Genomic DNA, 23,925 nt, shown 5'->3' on the forward strand with positions numbered 1-23,925 from the left:
TCACAAAGGCAATGATGTGTTTGGGCTATAAGCAAAGTCAAGGAGACCACACTTTATTTTTTAAACATTCACAAGGAGGAAAACTGATTGTACTTCTTGTTTATGTTGATGATATTATTGTTACAGGAGATGATTTGACTGAGAGACATTTCCTCAAAGAGAAATTATCAGCAGAGTTTGAGATGAAAGACCTTGGGCAACTCAAGTATTTCTTGGGAATTGAGGTAGCCTACTCAAAGCAAGGCATCTTTATTTCTCAAAGGAAGTATGTGCTTGATCTTTTGCAGGAAACTGACAAACTTGGATGCAAACCTGCAAGTGTTCCCATTGAACAAAATCACAGGATAAGCTTTGAGGAGGAAAGTGACAAAGTTGACAAGGGTCAATATCAGAGATTAGTGGGAAAATTGATTTACTTGGCACACACTAGACCAGATTTGGCATATGCAGTCAGTGTGGTGAGCCAATTCATGCATGATCCGAGGGTGAGACATTTGCAGGCTGTAGACCGCGTTCTACAATATCTTAAAGCAACTCCAGGGAGAGGACTTTTGTTTAAAAGAGGTGGAAATCTAACTATGGAGACTTACACTGATGCGGATTATGCCGGATCAGTGAGTGACAGAAGATCTACGTCAGGCTATTGTACTTTTCTGTGTGGTAAACTTGTAGCTTGGAAGAGTAAGAAGCAAAGTGTAGTTGCTCGATCAAGCGCCGAGGCAGAATTTAGAGTTATGGCATTAAGAATTTGTGAGCTATTGTGGATGAAACAAATTCTAGAAGACTTGAAGATACAATGTGAAGGTCCTATGACATTGTTTTGTGACAATAAATCGGCTATTAGTATTGCTCATAATCCTGTTCAGCATGACAGGACTAAACACATTGAGATTGACCGACATTTTATCAAAGAGAAGTTGGATAGTGGACTGATAACTACATCTTACGTTCCTTCCGGGCATCAACTGGCAGATGTGTTAACAAAAGGCTTACCAACAGAAAGATTCAGGCAACTTACTTGCAAGCTGGGAATGATAGATATCCATTCACCAGCTTGAGGGGGAGTGTTGTAAATATTAGATTGTAAATAGTAATTATTTCTATTAGTAATGAGGCCCATTAGTCAAAGCCCATTAGGTTTTCTATTCTCTCTTATTTAAAGCATGTAGATGTAACATGTAAGAATTACTTTTTAATATATCAGTAAAATATTTTACAACACTTGCATTTGAAGAAATTGCATCTTATAACAGTCTTTGATCAGGATTAAAACTCGTGAAAATTGGGATAGTGTTCATAAGCTTTTGTAGAGTGAAAAGTGCAAACACTCAATTTCACAATAGAACACGCCATCCTTTTATCTTTTCAGCTTTGTTTGCATCAGCTTCTGATTTTTCACACATTTTGGCCTCTCCTAATATGGCATTAGGCTACAACCCAAATACACATTATTATCTCCTAATATAGATGCAAGAACTTGATATGTTGGAGTGCAGATTCAAATTCACAAAACTCGTCTTCCCCACAGTTTTTCACAACTAGGCTCTCAAACTATAAACTATATATTAAATATCAAATAAATGATAAATAAAGCATACACTAGTACTGTGAATCCCTTCCCAGGTCAGCATTTACAGACCGAAAAACAATAAAACAAATGTTTTTTTGTTTACATTTATAAAACAGACTATTCTATAGCACTTGAGAACTTGATTTAGAGACTCTTTGTGAAGCAATATTTGATGAAATTAACCACCCAAATTACACAGATGGGAAGTATTTGTTTAGATTGAAAGGCAGTGAATAAAACTCCTCACTTCTTGTGTCGGTTTTAAAGGACCTGTACTTGTCCCACCAATGCTTTCCTCTATCTTTCCGAATAGCAGAGTCCTTCTTATGCAGTGTGTTATCAAGGAAATATGCCACAACTCCAGCTACAAATGCTTTTGATTGGAATGGCACATTTACCATATCATTGAACTGCACCCAGGTACATCAAAATGTTAGTGTAACCAAGGTACATAAAAAGTGCATGACAAGAAAAGAAAAATAGAGTCATACCCATCTTGCTCCAGTGTGAACTGGACCAAACCCATTAATATCACAAGGATGCAATTAAATTTTGCTTTAAAAATATCAATTTTGTTATGTACATGCTCTAAGGTTCAAAAAATTGACATGTACATAAAAAAGAAAAAGGTTCAAACTTGATATATGCGACACTAAGGAATACCAACACTATTAATACATGCATGAGTTGTCAATTGCAAATCGCATAAAATAGTTGCTATTTGAAATTCTACATTGCTATAGCAGCTATATGACAACACTAATAGACATCTCAAGGATTGAGGATGATAGTGGTTTGTTCAAATTCTATTGTGCTATAGTGCCACTATTAAACAACACTGGTACACACTTTATGATTAGTCTATATTATTTTACAAGCTAACACACTTACCTCGTAAGTCGGCCATTTTTTTTTTAAAATGGACTGATCATAAAATATGTCTCTTAAAAGTATTACTAGCATTTCTCATGTGACAATCATTCACCATCTCATAATTCCTAATGCGTCACTCAATCAACACACTTGAAACATTCTTTCATTTCATCCATCCTACGTGTATCTTATGATTAATTCCTTTGTTTATCTCCCATCACAATGTATGATGGACTCGAGACATTCAAAAATGAGTCTTGCCACATTTTTAGTGATTGATATGAATAGGGTGTTTGTGTAGTGTGTGGTAAAATGTGTTCATGGAATGACACGCTTCTTGATGTAAAAGTTTATTTGATGTTAAGATATAGCAATATATATCCTTTCAGGACATTTGTATACCCCAAAAATATAGACTTCTTTGCTTTAGGGTCAAGCTTTGTTCTATGAACATTATGGCTAGAAGCATAACATAGTGATCCAAAAACTTTGAATGAATCAATATCTGGAATTTTATCATAAAAAATCTGGTATGAAGATTGGTTGTTTAAGGTGGTAGTAGGTACCCTGGTAACGATGAAGGTGGTATAAAGAATGGCATAAGACCAATATTGTTTTGGTAGTTTGGTTTGGTAGAGTAATGTCTTATAATATTTAGCAAATGTTGGTGTTTTCTCTCTACCGTTTCATTCTGCTGAGGGGTTTCAACACATGACATGTGATGGTTGATCCCTTTGGAATCATAAAAGGATGTCAACAAAAATTCAGAATCATTATCAGTTCTTATGATTTTAGGGGTAATGTTGTATTGATTTTGGATCATGGTGATAAATTGTTCTACTTTTGCAAAAACTTCAGGTTTGATTTTTAAAAGTACATCCACGCATATCTTTTGAAATCATCAAGGATGGTTAAGAATTATTTATGATTGTACATTGAAGGAATAGTGATAGGTATCCATTTATCTAGATTAAGCATTTCAAACTTAGAACTAGTGGTGCTAAAACTGTTATAAAATGAAAGTTTCTTTTGTCTAGCTAAGTGACAAATGTCACATGTTGCTTTATTATATAATATAGAGGTATACAACAATGTCATATGGATAATACTTTTATTGGAACCATGTCCTAGTCTAAAACTCCATAGTGCATTACTAGGTAATATGGTGTTAATGCTGGTAGAAGGAGAATGAAGAAGCCTTGTGTCATCACTAAGGGAAAAATCATCCATTTGCGGTCTATATAAACCTCCAATATGCTTACACAAACCAATCATCATCTTGGTGCTCAAATCATGTATGGCACATTCATTAGCAGATAAGTCAGATAAGTCCGCTGGACATTTCAAATATTGACATAGTTTGGATATGGAGATTAAATTGAGATGGAACTCGTTAGAATATAAAACATTGTGCAAATAGAATTTGGATGAGAAATGAATATGACCAACTTGTTTGACACGTATTGAATTACCATTTGGTAATGTGATGTTGTCATACGGTGAACTGGACTTTTTGTGGTTTTAATCGCAATGTCGCGGTTAGCAAGAGTCGCCACCGACTTTTCTTTTATCCCATAAGGAAAGGCGGAAAAGAACAGGAAAGACCTTAATTTAGATTCTTAGGTTCGGGAGGTACTTTATACAAAGGGAAGGTATTAGCACCCTTTGTATCCATGGTTATCCATGGGCTCTTAATTGCTCAATCATTTATGTTTTTCTAGTTTGAAAAAGGTGGTTGAGAAAGGTGTGAAAAATGTTTTGCAAAATGAGAATTTAACTTTGTAATGATTCTTGCATGAATGTATACAAAGTGGTTATCTCGTTTTAATTTAGAAAATAGTTTAGAAAAATATAACTCGGCAATGATCCTAGTGCGGATGTATGCTAAGTGGTGATTTTCCAAAAAGATGTTTGAAAGGTGTGAGGTGAAAAGTATATTTTTTTGTTATGAATGAGCAATTAAGGTTATACCTGTCCGAGGTCTTTCCGGGCATTTCCTATCCTTATGAGGGTAAAACTGTCCTTACTATTGAGAAGTAAGTAGTTTTATCCTGGGGATGTAGGAGGGTCATCGTAGGGTCATCGGTTGGTCATTGAAGGCAACAGTTGTGAGGATACCTTAGCATTCGAAGGGACTATCATCATTTAACCGTAGGCTACACCGAAGGGTCATTGAGGGACAAAATCGTATTTTCGAAGGCAACATCCGAGGGACTATGATGATTTTACCGAAGGGTCTTGGCTAAGGATATCCCCATATTCGCGGGACATGACCGTAATATTGTAATCGTGGGGTAATAGAGAGAGGTCCGATATCATTAATTTAAAGTCCATGTTTTAAGTTCATTAGGTAATTATGGTGAATTTCCACATTAAAACCAATTAAAACCAACACATTAAAATCAATCAATACATTAAAAATCGACACATTAAAATTAATTGGTAATCAATATGAATCTTCACATTAAAGTGAAGTAATTTGGACTCCATCTCCACGAAAGTCTCTCGCACGTAAGGGTACCTAGCCGGCCACTTCATTGGGGATATGGAAGCTTTTACATCATTCAACGCACGGGTTAGAGCATAAGGATAAATATGATTTAATTAATACCATAAAATGCCATAAAATAACAGTTAGAGTTCAGGCCAAATGATGCAACAATAATGAAATACACATAAAATGGAACAGCAAAGGGACAAAGCAGCCACTGTCCCGTTCGCTGCTGCCTCGCCTAGCGAAGGCTCAGCGAAGGCTCGCTGCAGACTCGCCTAGCGATGAGCTAGCGAGCGACCACGGGTTTGGAATTTCAGAACAGCATGACTCCAGCATATTACATATCTTTTCACATTCAATTACAGCAATAACAGGGTCCAATATTCATGATGTTCAGACACATTTAAGCTTGCATGCAAAGTATGAACTCGTATCCAAAAATTCAATATATCATGCGGTGTTATGCATTTAGAGCTTATGGAATGAAGACATAAAACGGTAATGATACACAAACCTGTTAGCAACCTAGTGATGATGCTGAATTGACGGATCCTTGCTGGTGTCGGGTTGCGTTGGGCAGTGGTAACTCCGGTGCGGATACGTGGCCGTCAAAGTTCCCGTGCTAGGGTTTCCGTCCGTCTTTCTCTGCTTTTCCGTGTTGGTTCTCCGTTTTTCGTCCGCCTCTGGGTTGTCTTTTTCGTGGCAGAAGAGCATGTATTTATAGTAGTGGCAATGGTGACCTAATGGGCTTGAAATGAGGTCCAAAATTTCCAATTTTCGCCAGCTTCGCTAGGCGAAGGAATTACTCGCCTAGCGAGCAAATTAGGTTTGGGCTTTTTCTGGACCTGACGCTTCGCTGGGCGAGTGGCATGCTGAGATACTCGCTAGGCGAAGGAGCTGCTCGCCTAGCGAGCAAGCTACTTTGGACCGCCTGTGGATTGGGCCTGTAGTGAGCTGGGCTTTTGTCCGTTTGGCATCAGTGCCTTGCGGAACAAGTCAGAGGGTCTTGGAAAATGCTTTGTAACACCAATGGGCAAATTTTGGGGTATGACAGCTGCCCCTGTTCAATATTCTCGAACCGAGAGAGTAGAATGGCATGTGCCGTTCGTGGTCTGGAGGTGAAAGATTATTGAACACTAGAATGCCCCGAAAATTTGCGCTTGTCTCTCGGTCTTGCCGGAGATGGGCTTAGAGATGCCATCCAAGAAACTTGCTGAGGAGATTTCCAGGTTGCGTCGTACGTTAGACGACGTCTGAGGATATGGATGTCATACCGGGTCATACGCTAGACCGTATGGTGAGCCATCCATTATGCCGTCGACTTCGCTGGGGAGTCAGAGTATGCTATATGCTGCTGGGGATGAAAGATCAGAATGGATCGTATGCTAGATCGTATCTGAGTTGCAGAATGGGCCGTACGTTAGGCTGAATCTGCTGAAAAGGGAGTAGTCGTGTACCAGACCACCATTCAGAAATGTACCTGTCCGAAGGTATCACCTGAGTAAGGGAGTAGCCATATACCAGACTATCATTCAGGAATGTACCTGTCCGAAGGTAGCACCTGAGAAAGGGAGTAGCCATATACCAGACTACCATTCAGAAATGTACCTGTCCGAAGGTAGCATCTGAGAAAGGAAGTAGCCGTATACTAGACTACCATTCAGGAATGTACCTGTCCGAAGGTAGCACCTGAGAAAGGGAGTAGCCATATACTAGACTACCATTCAGGAATGTACCTGTCCGAAGGTAGCACCTGAGAAAGGGAGTAGCCATATACTAGACTACCATTCAGGAATGTACCTGTCCGAAGGTAGCACCTGAGAAAGGGAGTAGCCGTATACTAGACTACCATTCAGGAATGTACCTGTCCGAAGGTAGCACCTGAGAAAGGGAGTAGCCGTATACTAGACTACCATTCAGGAATGTACCTGTCCGAAGGTAGCACCTGAGAAGATGAAGGTTTAACTTGGTCGTACATTAAACCATACTTGAGTTGTTGAAGATCAGAATGGATCGTACGTTAGATCGTATCTGAGCTAGAGGTCCAAATGGGTCGTACGTTAGACCGTATTGGAGTTGCTGAGAGTCAGAATGGATCGTACATTAGACCGTATCTGAGTTGAAAGAGTCATATGTTGGACCGAATCAGAATGAACCGTACGTTAGGCTGTATCTGATAATATTTGTTGCATTGGCGATAAATGTCCGGGAGTATATCTGGGAGGTGTAGTTGAATCCTGAATGTAATTGATACAGATGTCCGTCTGGATGGACCTTTGTGTTGATTGTATCAAGAGGATAATTAACCTGAAAAACAACATTAGCCTCATGCAATGTCATGATGCATGAGATGTTTTATGCCTGCGAACCTGGTATGCATGTATATGCCTGTATATGAAATGATGTAAAGTGTATGATGCGGAATGAAATAAATGTGGGCGTTGTATGCAGGTATGTAGTATGAAATGATGTAATGAATGCACTAGGCGTCTGAAGCATTCTTCCAGGGGACACTACTGGGGAGATAGATCTCAGTCTGCTGGTCAGAGGCATTGGTGTTGATGGCCCTTCCTTAGCTGGGGATTTGGGTTCTGTCCAACGGGCCTGGCTGGGGATGGAAGAGATGACTTGTCTGTCTGGTGTTGCCGACCTCTTCTGGGGAATAACTGGCGTTGCCGGGGAATCGGATTAGCAACTGACTCCTTGGGGAAGCGTGGTTAGACCTTCTCCACGATCCTGAAGTCGTGTAGTAATTGCTATCGCTATTTTAGGCATGCATTCTTGGTAAACATCGATCATGTTCAAGTGCATAAGTCAATTCAAATGAAACCAATGGACGTTTACGCAAACAAAACAGAGAACGTGAAACAAAGCATCTTTTGGAAATGAAATTGTATTGATGTTGAAAGAGGGCCTATAAACAGGCAATTTATGTACAAGGAGACGGAAATCCTAGTAAGAGGAAATTGTCAAGAAAAGAGAAAGCTATGCAGAAAAAGTCCTATTGATTTTGATTCCACTATTGTCATTATGTCTTTAAGTATCTCATCCCCTGCTGTCAGATAGAAGTGATTGGCTTGTTCAGTCCCTGGAACTGGGTTGAAGGGGCAGAGAACGGGACATAGTCATACGCTTTAATCCCTAATTTTTGCCTGGACCGCCTTTTCAGGTTTTCAGTCCACCGGGATACCCTTTTTTGCCCAAGCCGCCTTTTCAGGTTTTCGACTTGCCGGGTATACGTCTTTATATATTTATCCCTAATTTTTGCCCGAACCCTTTTGGTTCGCCGGGATGCCCTTACTTTTGCCTAGGTACGTCGACCTAGCGGGTCTCTTTTATGCGTAGTATTTTTTAACTATGTCCGCGTTCACAGGATGCGGGAAATCTTCGCCATCCATTGTAGCAAGTATCATGGCTCCACCCGAGAATACCTTCTTAACCACAAATGGCCCTTCGTATGTGGGAGTCCACTTGCCTCTGGGGTCACCTTGTGGTAGAATGATACGCTTGATCACCAAGTCGCCTACCTGATATACCTGTCTCTTGACTCTTTTGTTGAATGCTTGGGTCATGCGCTTCTGATATATCTGCCCGTGACAAACAGCCGCAAGTCTCTTCTCGTCAATCAAGTTTATTTGATCGAGTCGAGTCTGAATCCATTCATCTTCGTCTAAGCCCGCCTCTTTCATGATTCTTAGAGAGGGAATCTGGACTTCCACCGGTAAAACGGCTTCCATTCCGTAGACTAAAGAGAAAGGAGTTGCCCCTGTCGAAGTTCGCACGGAGGTACGATAACCATGAAGAGCAAATGGTAACATCTCATGTCAGTCTTTGTATGTTACCGTCATCTTTTGTATGATCTTCTTGATGTTCTTATTAGCAGCTTCTACGGCGCCATTCATCTTTGGCCGGTACGGAGAAGAATTATGATGCTTTATTTTGAACTGCGTGCAGAGTTCCGTAATCATCTTGTTATTCAAATTAGTACCATTGTCCGTGATAATTCTTTCAGGGATGCCATACCGACAAATAAGACTATTTTTGATGAACCGTGCCACCACATTCTTGGTGACAGAAGCGAAGGAGGCTGCCTCTACCCACTTCGTGAAGTAATCAATAGCGCCGAGAATGAAGCGATGTCCATTTGAAGCCGTAGGTTTAATCTCTCCGATCATATCGATGCCCCACATTGCAAAGGGCCAAGGAGCTGTCAACACGTTCAATGGAGCAGGAGGCGCATGTACTTTATCCGCATAGATCTGACACTTGTGGCAGGTTCTGGAGTGACGGTGGCAATCAGCTTCCATGGTAGACCAATAATACCCTGATCTCAGAATCTTCTTGGCCATTGTATGTCCATTAGAATGAGTCCCAAAAATGCCGTCATGCATGTCTCCCATAATCTTTTCTGCTTCCTTCTTATCCACACAGCGAAGCAGAGTCGAGTCATGATTACGTTTGTATAACACTCCATTACTCAGAAAGAATTTAGCGGAGAACTTCCTCAAGAATTTTCTGTCCTTGATGGATGCCCCTTCAGGGTATTCCTGAGCTTCCAAATATCTTCTTATGTCGTGGAACCAAGGTTTCTCCTGTACCTTCTCAGTGTTAAGTCCATAACAGTACGCTGGTTCATCTAACCGCCCAATGGTAATCATGGGAGCTTCACCGTCCCATCTGACTCTGAACATAGACGACATGGTAGCTAATGCGTCTGCCAACTGATTCTCTTCTCGTGGGATATGTTCAAATGTTATCTCTTCAAAGTATGGGATCAATGTCATCACCTGCTCTCGATAAGGGATGAGATTTGGATGTTTAGTATCCCATTCCCCTTTGATCTGACTGATTACCAAGGCCGAATCTCCGTACACACTCAAAAGCTTGATTCGCCAGTCTATAGCAGCCTTGAGTCCAAAATACATGCTTCATACTCAGCCATATTATTGGTGCAATGAAAACATAGTCTAGCAGTGAGAGGTGTATGGTAACCTCCGGGAGAAATGAGTACAACCCCAACACCATGGCCCAATGCATTAGAAGATCCATCAAAGACCATAGTCCATCGGGATCCCCATTCGGGTCCTTCATCTGGTTTAGGTTTTTCGTTATCCGTAACAAACATGACATCCTCATCTGGGAACTCAAAATTCATAGATTGGTAATCATCCACCGCTTGATGAGCCAAATGATCAGCCAGCACGCTTCCTTTGATTGCTTTCTGGGTAGTACATTGGATATCATACTCTGTTAAGATCATCTGCCATCTCGCTATTCTTCCGGAGAGGGCAGGCTTCTCGAACATGTATTTGATGGGATCCATCCTAGAAATCAACAAAGTGGTCTGATTCAACATATACTGTCTTAGTCGGCGAGCAGCCCAGGCCAAAGCACAGCAAGTTCTCTCGAGCAGTGAGTATCTTGTTTCACAGTCGGTAAACTTTTTGCTCAGGTAGTATATGGCATGCTCTTTTCGACCAGACTCGTCATGTTGCCCCAATACACACCCCATTGAACTTTCTAACACGGTCAAATACATGATTAGAGGTCTTCCTTCGACTGGTGGTATCAGAATTGGAGGTTCCTGGAGATATTTCTTGATTTTGTCAAAGGCTTCTTGGCATTCGTCATTCCATATCATTTCTTGATTTTTCCTCAGTAATTTGAAGATGGGTTTGCAGGTAGCGGTCAAGTGGGAGATAAATCGGGCAATGTAGTTCAAGCGTCCCAGGAAACCTCTGACCTCTTTCTCCGTACGGGGAACTGGCATTTCTTGAATAGCTCTCACTTTAGCCGGGTCAACCTCAATTCCTTTACCACTGACAATAAAGCCCAAGAGTTTACCGGATCTTACTCCGAAAGTGCATTTGTTCGGGTTCAATCTCAACTTGTATTTCTTCAACCTCTCAAACAGTTTGTATAAATGATCGAGATGTTCCTCTTCAGTATGAGATCTGGCTATCATGTCATCCACATATACTTCTATCTCATGATGAATCATATCATGGAACAAAACCACCATAGCACGCTGGTATGTTGCCCCGGCGTTCTTTAGACCGAATGGCATTACTTTATAACAGAAGGTGCCCCATTGCGTCACAAACGTAGTTTTCTCCATGTCCTCAGGTGCCATCTTAATCTGGTTATAACCCGAGAATCCATCCATGAATGAGAATACTTTGTGTTGAGCGGTGTTATCTACCAGAACATCAATGTGTGGGAGTGGAAAGTCGTCTTTGGGACTTGCTTTATTCAGGTCTCGGTAATCTACGCACATTCGCACCTTACCATCCTTCTTTGGCACAGGCACCACATTAGCAACCCATTGAGGATAAGAAGTAACAGCTAGGAAACCGGCATTGAATTGCTTCATAACCTCGGCTTTGATTTTCTCAGACATTTCAGGACGCATGCGGCGAACCTTTTGCTTGACAGGACGGCAATCTTCCTTCGTAGGCAGCCGATGCACCACTATATCAGTATCCAACCCAGGCATGTCTTCATAAGACCAAGCGAAAACCTCTACATAGTCATGTAACATCCGAATCAATCTTTCCTTGACACTGCTTTCCAATCCTGCTCCTATTTTGACTTCTTTTCTGTCTACCTCAGTACCCAGATTTACAATTTCGAGGGATTCTTCATGCGGCTGTATAGTCCTTTCCTCTTGCAGTAATAGTCTGGCAAGCTCTCCAGGGACTTCACAATCTTCCTCACTTCCATCTTCGGCTTGGTAGATTGGATTTTCAAAGTCATAATGAACAGTAGCGGAATTATTATCAATAGGATCCAGAGTGAGTACGGATCTGCAATTTGTTACGTGAGTGTGTGTAAGAATGCATAGCTTGTTTGAAAGACGACAGGAAAATAAAGAGCGCAATATATGAATGCGAAATGTCCATTGATTTATTGAATATGACAATATGCTTATGAAATGACAAAACCCTTAACAAATTAGCTATTGTGCCCCGGGTATAGACACAATGCTTTACGAAGTTCAATTAAAATTTGCAATGCTAAATAGACAATAACAATTACTCCTGACTAAAGGAGATCGGGATGATGTCTTCAGCCTTCCAATTATTGAGTCCGTTGCCAATTGTTGGGTAGATCCAGCTATCCAGGTCGCAATCACTGTCAGCATCTTCTACAACATTGATTTGATCTTTGACCATCTTTTCAGAGTTGAATCCCAGACCAGCTTTGTCAGACTTGTACGGTACGTTGATCAGTTGACCCCAGCCAGTACAGCCACCATCTTCCACTACAGCTTGAGCATCTTTCAGAGAAATCATAGCAGGAGGAGCACGAATAATCTTGGGCACACAGGGAGTTGGCTTAAGGACAGGATCGGGCGGAGAAACCACTTCAAATGACTGAGTCGGAGTCTCGAAGAATTCACCATCCATTTCAACGTATCTGAAGGTATGCACACTACTGACAATGTATTCTTCTTCCCCACACACAGTGACGATCTTACCCTCTATTGGATACCTCAGCTTTTGATGGAGAGACGAAGCTACAGCGCCTGCCTCATGAATCCAAGGGCGTCCCAGTAAGCAGGAGTAGGCAGGGCGAATGTTCATTACATAAAAAGTAGTGTTGAAGACTTGAGGTCCTATCTTGATAGGGAGAACAACTTCACCGTGGACAACACTCTTTGCACCATCGTAAGCCCGCACCACAATGTCACTAGGCTTCAGCTCAATGCTCTTGCAGTCAAGTTTCTCGAGCACGGCTTTCGGTAACACATTCAAAGAAGAGTCATTATCGATCAACACATGAGACAGGGTGATTCCTTTACACTCAATAGAGATATGCAGAGCCTTATTATGGTTCTTTCCCGCTGGTGTCAGGTCAGCATTGGAAAAACCTAGGCCACCGTCGACAGTCAGATTAGCAACATAGTTTTCGAACTGATCAACGGAGGTCTCCTGAGGTACATGGGCAGTCTTTAGGAATTTTATCAAGGCATTGGCATGAGATTCAGAAGACAACAACAAGGACAACATCGAGATTTTGGAAGGAGTGTGCCCCAACTGCTCTACCACATCAAAATCACTCTTGCGGACGATTTTCAACACTTCTTCCATTTCTCGTTTGGCAACGTCTTCAGTAGTAGCTTCGACCGGTGTCTCTGACTGGGAAGGATTGACTGGTTCCTTTCCTCGAGTCTCAGGAGTGGGGGTGAGATCTCTGGAGAGAAGATCCTTCCGCTTCGAGTAATTTTACTAGTCCCCACGATGTCTTTAGGATTAGCAGAATCACCAACTTGCTTTACGCCATGGATGTACACCTCGCCTCCATAATTCCACGGAATGGCCTTGCTTGAGGAGTACGGTATTGGGCCAGGTGCCGTAATGATCAGGGGAGCTGCTCTAGGCTCAGCAATGATCTTCACAGGTACCCTGGGAGCGGTAATCTTTACTGGAACTTTGGACCTTGCAATCACAGATATTTCTTCAATAGGGTTTTCCGTTTTAGAAACCCTTTCAAAGAGAATTGTACGGTCGTCCATCAGCCGTTGAATGCCATTTTTCAATTTCAAACAGTCCTCGGGCCAAAGTGTGTAGAGATTGCAATCTTCAGTACAACCTGGAAATAAACCAGCTTGCAATAAATTCCGCTTTATGATCGGGAGAGGAGATGTTAAGTCCGCTACAGTAGTGATGAGGGAATCGTCATCGAGAGCATTAACAGCCTTGTCATGATTAGGCATAGGTGCATTGATGACATTAGGAGTCTCCGGAGGCTCGAACTCAATTTCCCCAGCATCGATCATGTCCTGAATCTTATTCTTCAACAGCCAACAATCATTTGTATCATGCCCGGGGCTATCGGAGTGATATGCACACCTGGCGTTGGGATTATAACGAGGCGAAGCAGTGTTGGCATTTGCAGGAGGACCTCTGAGAGTGATTAGGTTTACCTTCAGCATACTTTGCAGTGCTTGTGCTAAAGTCATATTGAGCTTGGTAAACTGCCTTCTTGGTCTGTCTTGTCTGTGCTGGAAGTTTTGCGCTGGCGGGGCTGCGATCGTCACTGCTCCAATGGCATGGTCACCGATTTTCTTATTATGACTCCTTTGACCATACACAGCATTGGATTCATTCTTCCCATGGTAAGACCTTTTACTGCTTGTAGAAGTAGTTGCCTGTAACTTTCCACTTCGAATGCCGCTCTCCACCCGTTCACCTGTCAATATAAGTTCAGTGAAACCTGATGAAGAACTCCCCAGTAGGTGGCTGTAGAATGGGCCAGTCAGGGTACCCATGAACAGGTCTACTAATTCTCGGTCAGTCATAGGGGGTTTGACCCTGCCGGCCAAATCTCTCCATTTCTGAGCATACTCTTTGAAGCTTTCTTTAGATCCCATGGCCATATTCTGCAACTGTAGCCGAGTAGGTGCTAATTCTGAATTGTACTGGTACTGCTTATAGAAAGCTGTTGCTAAATCAGTCCAGGTGCGGATGTCAGAACTCTCGAGCTGATAATACCATTCCAAATGAGTGCCAGACAGACTTTCTTGGAAGAAATGGATCCATAGTTTCTTGTCAGTGGTATGCGGCTGAATCTTTCTCACATAAGCCCTTAGATGCATCTGAGGACAAGACGCACCATCGTACTTATTGAAAGTGGGGATTTTGAATTTGCGAGGAATGGTCACATCGGAGACCAGACCCAAACTTTCGAAATCCAGACCAGGTGTCTGCTGACCCTCCATGGCTAGCATGCGTTCTTCCAGCAGTTTGTATTTATCATCCCTTGGAGAGTACTGTTCATTTTCATACTCTTCATCAACATCCTCAGGGTTAGAGAAATCGACATTCTCCTCCTCTGAATCATTTTCCGCCCCCTCTTCTGGGCCATTCGGGATTCCAAATTGGATTCCCGTAGCCTGTCCTTTACGCCTTCTGCCCGGGTTAATGAAGCTCACAGCTTTCTTGTCCTTCTTCTTTTCGGCCAAAAGAGCCTTCAGCTCCTCCTGTCCCTTGGATAGGCTTAACATCATTTCCTTGAACTGAGCATTTTGAGTCTGGAGATCTTTGACAGTCTGTTCGAGATCCATTTTTCTGTTTAAGAGGCAGACCGTGAGAATATGGTCCTTTGGAATACCTGTTATGCAATGTTATGTTATGTGATGCAATGCATGAAATGTTTTCAAGGACTTTTGGAATTTAACTTTGCATAAATCCCCAACAAGAGAGAAATGTTTATTGCTACTTTTTTCAATATTCATTACAAAAAGAATAATAGTAAAACTACGATGAAAGCTCAGGTCTCCCAGGGGCGACTTCTTTTCGGGCGAAGATATGCATTGAGTCTTCGTTCCTCATTAAGCTGACTGGTGAGCTCTAACACTTTCTCTTCCTTTCTGTATTGAACTGAGCCTCGAAAGTATCTCTCTCCTCTCTCAACTGGGTCCAGGATCTTTTCAATTCCTCAGCATCAATAGGCATATCTGGATAAGAAATGATCTGAGAAGCAACTCCTTCGACCTCTGATTCAACAATGAATGGTCCGACTGCAAGATATGGCATGACAAGTTCACGAGCTCGGGCGCGTACCCATCTGAGATAAGGCTCCATAGGAATAGAATTTTTCTTTCCTAAATCGCTCCTTTTCACCATGCTCCAGGCTCGTACAAACCTTTGGCGGAGACCTTGAGAGTCATTGTCATAGTCAAACACTGTACCTTGAATAATCATTTCATGTGGACCATCTCTTCGGGCCTGCCCAAACTGACGTAGGGCTAAGGCAGGATTATAAGTAATACCTCCTCTTATCCCCATGAGTGGTACATTAGGGAATTCTCCACAACGGTCGATGAGGGTGACGTTTTCTCTGAGACTGGAACACCAACGGATGTCTGAATGGGAGAGTGCCATTATCCTTTGAGACCATTTCAGATTTTGATTACTCTTCGGGACTGATTGAGGGAGGTGCGAAATAAACCACCTAGACAACAAAGGTACGCAGCACATGAGAGTCCCTTGCCTCCTCATAGTACGAGTGTGAAGGGAATGCAAGACATCTCCAAGCAAGGTAGGCACAGGGTTATGAGTGAGGAATATCTTAATAGCATTCACATCTATGAATTGGTCCGGATTAGGGAATAGCACCAAACCATAGATTAGCAATGCTAGAACATCTTCAAAAGCACGGACATTCACAACTTTTAGGAATTCTCGGGCCTTACTTATCAGAAATTTGGCAAGTAAACCTTTCGTTCCACTCCTTGTTACCCAATTGGTCTCAATATCAGATTTTGTCATGCATAAAGCTGCGGCAACTTCTTCAGACTTTGGCATCTTTTCTAGACCACTGAAAGGTATTTGGTCCAGGATAGGTATCCCGAGCAGCTGGGAGAATTCTTCTAATGTGGGTACCAACTGATAATCGGGGAAAGTGAAGCAATGATGTTTAGGATCGAAGAACTGGAATAGAACTCTCATCATATCTTCTTTGAAACCGGTGGTAACTAAGTTGAGAAGATGACCATGTTTCTTGTTGAACTGAGCATGATCGGGAAGTTCTAGCACCAAATCCTTGAGTTGAGGAGAGATTGCTACAAGATTGATCCGGATAGTCTTCCTGGAAGCCATAACCTGTTCAAAGAGCAAAGCTAAATTCCTAAGTCCTTGAAATGGTTAGTATGATAATGCCATGATGCTATGATGTTATGATGTTATGATGTTATGCTGTTATGCAAGCACAGACATGTCACACAACAATCATCCCTAGGTTTTAAGGCTTGCATGAGTTCCATAGGTAAGTACCCTCCCCACTGAAGTTTGGTTGGTTCAACCTGTCCTAGAATAGTAACCGGGTTCTAGAAGGATCTCAAATCATCGACCTTTCTTTAAGTCCACTTCAGTGCAACACCAAGTGGTTGACCGGAGCTTCCCTAAAGTCCAATCTCAAAGAGTGTAGTATCGAGTATCAACCAACCTCAGTCGGAACCGAAGCCAGTTATCTCACTACTTTCTAATGGCTAGGATGAGTCAATTAGGGTTCTAAAGGTCTGGTTAATGCTCTGATGACACCACGCGGAAGCCAAATTTTTCCTCCAGTAACATGAGGAACATCAGGACAACCAAAGTGTCACATTAACCGTAGCCATCATTTTGACCATTCCAGTATACGCCGGATAGTCGCGATGATCTATTGCTACTTACCTAAGGTACACTAGATCCGGGTGTAGGATCTTTCACTCAGACAATCCCTTAAAACGAAAGCACAAATTCAAACATAAATGATTTTGATTTTTTTAAGGTGGGCCTCTCTTTAATAGTCCCCAGCAGAGTCGCCAGTTCTGTCATACGGTGAACTGGACTTTTTGTGGTTTTAATCGCAATGTCGCGGTTAGCAAGAGTCGCCACCGACTTTTCTTTTATCCCATAAGGAAAGGCGGAAAAGAACAGGAAAGACCTTAATTTAGATTCTTAGGTTCGGGAGGTACTTTATACAAAGGGAAGGTATTAGCACCCTTTGTATCCATGGTTATCCATGGGCTCTTAATTGCTCAATCATTTATGTTTTTCTAGTTTGAAAAAGGTGGTTGAGAAAGGTGTGAAAAATGTTTTGCAAAATGAGAATTTAACTTTGTAATGATTCTTGCATGAATGTATACAAAGTGGTTATCTCGTTTTAATTTAGAAAATAGTTTAGAAAAATATAACTCGGCAATGATCCTAGTGCGGATGTATGCTAAGTGGTGATTTTCCAAAAAGATGTTTGAAAGGTGTGAGGTGAAAAGTATATTTTTTTGTTATGAATGAGCAATTAAGGTTATACCTGTCCGAGGTCTTTCCGGGCATTTCCTATCCTTATGAGGGTAAAACTGTCCTTACTATTGAGAAGTAAGTAGTTTTATCCTGGGGATGTAGGAGGGTCATCGTAGGGTCATCGGTTGGTCATTGAAGGCAACAGTTGTGAGGATACCTTAGCATTCGAAGGGACTATCATCATTTAACCGTAGGCTACACCGAAGGGTCATTGAGGGACAAAATCGTATTTTCGAAGGCAACATCCGAGGGACTATGATGATTTTACCGAAGGGTCTTGGCTAAGGATATCCCCATATTCGCGGGACATGACCGTAATATTGTAATCGTGGGGTAATAGAGAGAGGTCCGATATCATTAATTTAAAGTCCATGTTTTAAGTTCATTAGGTAATTATGGTGAATTTCCACATTAAAACCAATTAAAACCAACACATTAAAATCAATCAATACATTAAAAATCGACACATTAAAATTAATTGGTAATCAATATGAATCTTCACATTAAAGTGAAGTAATTTGGACTCCATCTCCACGAAAGTCTCTCGCACGTAAGGGTACCTAGCCGGCCACTTCATTGGGGATATGGAAGCTTTTACATCATTCAACGCACGGGTTAGAGCATAAGGATAAATATGATTTAATTAATACCATAAAATGCCATAAAATAACAGTTAGAGTTCAGGCCAAATGATGCAACAATAATGAAATACACATAAAATGGAACAGCAAAGGGACAAAGCAGCCACTGTCCCGTTCGCTGCTGCCTCGCCTAGCGAAGGCTCAGCGAAGGCTCGCTGCAGACTCGCCTAGCGATGAGCTAGCGAGCGACCACGGGTTTGGAATTTCAGAACAGCATGACTCCAGCATATTACATATCTTTTCACATTCAATTACAGCAATAACAGGGTCCAATATTCATGATGTTCAGACACATTTAAGCTTGCATGCAAAGTATGAACTCGTATCCAAAAATTCAATATATCATGCGGTGTTATGCATTTAGAGCTTATGGAATGAAGACATAAAACGGTAATGATACACAAACCTGTTAGCAACCTAGTGATGATGCTGAATTGACGGATCCTTGCTGGTGTCGGGTTGCGTTGGGCAGTGGTAACTCCGGTGCGGATACGTGGCCGTCAAAGTTCCCGTGCTAGGGTTTCCGTCCGTCTTTCTCTGCTTTTCCGTGTTGGTTCTCCGTTTTTCGTCCGCCTCTGGGTTGTCTTTTTCGTGGCAGAAGAGCATGTATTTATAGTAGTGGCAATGGTGACCTAATGGGCTTGAAATGAGGTCCAAAATTTCCAATTTTCGCCAGCTTCGCTAGGCGAAGGAATTACTCGCCTAGCGAGCAAATTAGGTTTGGGCTTTTTCTGGACCTGACGCTTCGCTGGGCGAGTGGCATGCTGAGATACTCGCTAGGCGAAGGAGCTGCTCGCCTAGCGAGCAAGCTACTTTGGACCGCCTGTGGATTGGGCCTGTAGTGAGCTGGGCTTTTGTCCGTTTGGCATCAGTGCCTTGCGGAACAAGTCAGAGGGTCTTGGAAAATGCTTTGTAACACCAATGGGCAAATTTTGGGGTATGACAGATGTTAATAGGTTTAATATAATGAATGGAAGTAAAGAAATGCAATAAGGAACATACATGGTCATTAGCACCAGAATCAAGAATCCAGTTTTGATTATGATGCAATGAGTTAGAGGTTTTACATATAATATATGAAAGAAGATTAAAAATATGGATGATCAAGTCTCATGGAGGATACTGATAAGGATTTGCTTAAGATAATAAATTTACTTGTTGGAGAAAGCCAATCAATTGATCATACTTTGCTTGAGAAATATTAGGAATGTTGCTTGTAGAAGAAGTTTCTGCAATGGCACCAATTGGTTGAACATGATCACAACTTTGAATGGTTAATGCATTAACGGGAGGTTTGCTCTTGTTGAAATTAGGACGATCGTGCTTTTGATAGCAAAAGTCAATGGTGTGGCCACGTACATTGTCTACAAGGATTCTTGAAGTGTTGTGGTTTGCCTTTGTAATCAAATATTTGAGTTGCATTGACCAACAAGGAATTGTTTTCTTCATTAAGATTTTGACACATTTTTTATTGTTTTCTTCTTGCACAACTAGACAATACACTTTGTTAATATGTGGTAAAGGTTCCATCAACAGAACTTGAGTTTTTCACAACTGAAAAATTGATCACTAAGACCGGTTAAAAACTACATCACTTGACTTTCATGTCGATATGCATGAATATTTTGCATAGCTAAGCATCTGCATTGATGAACGCATGAACAGACAGCGAAGGGATAATGTTCATTGAGTTCTTACCATAAACGTTTTAACTCAATGAAGTAGTCCATGATAAATGTAGATGATTGTTTCAAACTATTGATGGAAGATCGAAGTGTAAAGATACGAATGCGATCAACTTTGGAAAATGGTTATTTCAGGTAAGTCCATACATCGATGGCATTGATATGAAAAATGATGGTGGGTGCAATTTATTCGTAAACATAATTCAATAACCAATAATAGATCAAGTAATTGCACATTTCCCATTGATTGCAATTGAGATCAAGATGAGATAGAATATTAATTGTTCCATCAACAGATTGAAGTTTGTTCTTCGCACCCAAAGCTCGTTGCATCGATTTACTCAATGCAAGATAATTGTATCCATTCAACTTTGGAGATATGCAAACAGAATTTGGACCATCACTTGGATGAACATAGTGTGAATAGGAATTAGTTTATTCATAGATTAAGGGTTTGTTCCTAGAATAAGGGAAACAAATCAGTGTGAATAGGAATTAGTTTATTCATAGGGTTTGTTCCTAGAATAAGGGAAACAAATCAGAAATTGATTTGTTCTCATTAAATGTAATTAATTAGTGTAATTACTTGTATAACCCTGTAATCTCTATATATGCCAGAAATAATAATGAGAGAGGTATCAAACCTATTTTCCTGACATGGTATCAGCCTCGCGATCAAACCTGTGATTTTCTGGTTCTGATCGAGTTTTGTTGTTCATCGTTTATTGGTCTCTGATCGATCAACGTGGAATTTGTTTCGCGGAGATTTCATCGTGATTCCAGGGTTAGGGCTTTGGTTTGTTTTGCGATTCTTTTCCTAAATCTTGATTCTCGGTCGTGTTTGGTTTTTTTTCGGTTGCAATTTTGATTTTTTTGTTCTTGGATGTTCTTGGTTTGAGATTCTTGATCGTGATTATCTTTTGATTCTGCCGCTTCTTCAAAATCGCATTTGCTTTGTTTGTGGATTGTGGATTGTTCGATTCGTGGATTATCTTGGTTATCTTCTTGTTGCACTGTTTGTGGATTTGTGGACACTATATTGTTCGTGGAGTATTTGGTTTGTTTACTGTTGCTGGATTATTATTATAATCATAATAATTATTATAATAAGAATTATTATTATAATAATTTATCAATTAGTGAGGTTGAATCTTGTTGCATACTAACTTAAATGGCTTCCGAAAAAGAAAGAGATAATTTTTGTGTCCGTTTTACCGGCAAAAATTATTCGGCATGGGAATTTCAATTTAAGATGTATGTTAGAGGAAAGGGATTATGGAGTCACTTAGATGATGTTTCTAAGGCACCGACGAAGAAAACTGCTTTAGATGTGTGGGAAACTAAAGACGCTCAAATCATCACTTGGATTCTCAACAGTATTGATCCTCAGATGATCAATAATTTGCGCTCTTTTTCAACTACTCAAGAAATGTGGAATTATTTGAAGCGCATTTATAACCAGGACAATTCGGCAAAATGGTTTCAGTTAGAGCTAGACATAGCCAACTATAAACAAGGTGACTTGTCTATTCAAGAATACTATTCTGGTTTTCTAAATCTCTGGACATAACACTCCGCTATTATACACGCTAAGGTTCCCAAGACCTCCCTTGCGGCTGTTCAAGAAGTTTACAACACCAGTGGGCGAGATCAATTTCTCATGAAACTTCGTTCAGAATTTGAGGTTGTCAAAGGTGCTTTGCTAAATAGGAATCCTGTTCCTTCTTTGGATACTTGTATTGGTGAACTTCTCAGGGAAAAACAATGTCTGATTACTCAATGAGCTATGTCTCATGATGTTGTCAGTTCCGAACCCGGGGCAATTGCATATGCTGCTCAAAGCAGAGGAAAGGGTCGTAATATGCGACAAGTCCAATGTTTTTCTTGCAAACAATTTGGACATATTGCTCGCAGCTGCAGTAAGAAGTTTTGCAACTACTGCAAACAACAGGGTCATATCATCTCTGACTGTCCCACGCGTCTTCCCCGACCAGCACAACGTCCAGCCCAAGCATTCCATGCCACTACCGACTCTACAGTTGGTCCTCTTAGTACTGGTGCATCTAATGGCGGTGTTATACAACCTGAAATGATTCAACAAATGGTACATTCTGCTCTTTCAGCCTTGGGAATTCAGGGTAAGTCTTCTAATGTTTCTCAACCGTGGTTTCTTGATTCTGGCGCATCCAATCACATGACGGGCTCCTCTGAATACTTGCACAATTTACATTCTTATAATGGCAATCAACAAATTCAAATTGTTAATGGTAATAAACTCACTATCACTGATGTTGGTGACATAAACTTTAACTTTCGTGACGTGCTTGTATCACCCGGACTTGCTTCCAACTTATTGTCAGTTGGTCAATTGGTGGATAACAATTATAATGTTAATTTTTCTCGTGTTGGTTGTCTTATGAAGGAGCAGGTGTCGGGGAAGGTGATCGCGAAGGGGCCTAAAGTGGGAAGATTGTTTCCGCTCCAGTTTAGCTCTAGTCATTTATCTTTTGCTAGTAATAGTGTTTTGAACTCTTATGAGGATTGGCATAGAAAATTGGGCCATCCAAATTCTGTTGTTTTGTCTCATTTATTTAAAACTGGTTTGTTGGGAAATAAACATGTTTGTCCTGCTTCTATTTCATGTTCTGTTTGCAAATTGGCTAAAAGTAAAACACTTCCTTTTCCATCAGGTGCTCATCGTGCCTCCACTTGTTTTGAGACGATTCATAGTGATGTGTGGGGAATGTCTCCTGCAGCATCTCATGCTCACTATAAATATTTTGTCACATTTATTGATGACTACAGTCGTTTTACTTGGATATATTTTCTTCGATCTAAGTCTGAAGTGTTTTCTATGTTTCAGAAGTTTTTGACATATGTTGAAACTCAATTTCAAGCAAGTGTGAAAAATTTTCGATCTGACTCTGGAGGTGAGTATATGTCTCATGAGTTTCAGGAGTACCTTCAACAAAAAGGGATCTTATCTCAACGATCTTGTCCCAATACCCCCCAACAAAACGGGATGGCAGAGCGAAAGAATCGTCATTTGCTTGATGTAACGCGCACTTTACTTCTTCAAGCTTCTGTGCCATCCCGATTTTGGGTAGAGGCTCTTTCCACAGCCATATTTTTGATCAATCGTCTTCCTTCTACGGTTATTGATTTTGATTCTCCTTTCTTTCGTCTTTTTAAAACTCGGCCTGATTATAGTTATTTACATACTTTTGGATGTGTGTGTTTTGTTCACTTACCTCAGTTTGAACGAAATAAGCTTAGAGCACAGTCTATTCAATGTGCATTTATGGGGTATAGCAACTCTCATAAGGGTTTTGTGTGTTATGATGTGTCTAATCACCGCTTTCGAGTTTCTAGGAATGTTACATTTTTTGATAATCAATTTATGTTTCATTCTCTTTCTCCTGTCACAAATGAAATTGCTATTCTTCCTAATTTTTCTGTTATGCCTCGATTTATAGAACGTTACAAACCAGGAATCACATATGCCAGACAACGCAGAAAACAGGTTCCCATGGCCCCTCCCGACATAGATCCGCCACCTGATCCTGAACCGGTCAAACAACGAAGTTCTAGTCAAATATCTAAAGCACCAGATAGATATTCACCAGACAGGTATGATTCCTCACATACTTCTCTGACCGCCTCACTATCTAGCATATCTATTCCTACTTGTTATGCACAGACTGTTAAAGACGTGCGCTGGATAAAAGCAATGAATGAGGAACTTCAGGCTCTTCAAGAGAATTTTACATGGGATATTGTCTCTTGTCCCCCTGATATCAAACCCATAGGTTGCAAATGGGTGTATTCTATGAAATTGAATTCTGATGGGTCTCTCAATCGTTTCAAGGCTCGA

The 23,925-nt window shown here is 41.0% G+C and overlaps 1 long non-coding RNA gene across 1 annotated transcript; it reads right to left on the reverse strand.

Moving 5' to 3' along the window:
• Positions 1–1,539: 1,539 nt before the first annotated feature.
• Positions 1,540–2,704, reverse strand: LOC127073893 (uncharacterized). The gene is made up of 2 exons (XR_007785891.1): positions 2,062–2,704; positions 1,540–1,980 (listed from the first exon to the last, which is right to left on the reverse strand). It is a non-coding gene; the product is annotated as an uncharacterized LOC127073893 (long non-coding RNA).
• Between the last annotated feature and the right edge of the window lie 21,221 nt (positions 2,705–23,925).

Source organism: Lathyrus oleraceus, chromosome 4, assembly GCF_024323335.1.
Source record: "Lathyrus oleraceus cultivar Zhongwan6 chromosome 4, CAAS_Psat_ZW6_1.0, whole genome shotgun sequence".
Taxonomy (NCBI): Eukaryota; Viridiplantae; Streptophyta; class Magnoliopsida; order Fabales; family Fabaceae; genus Lathyrus; species Lathyrus oleraceus.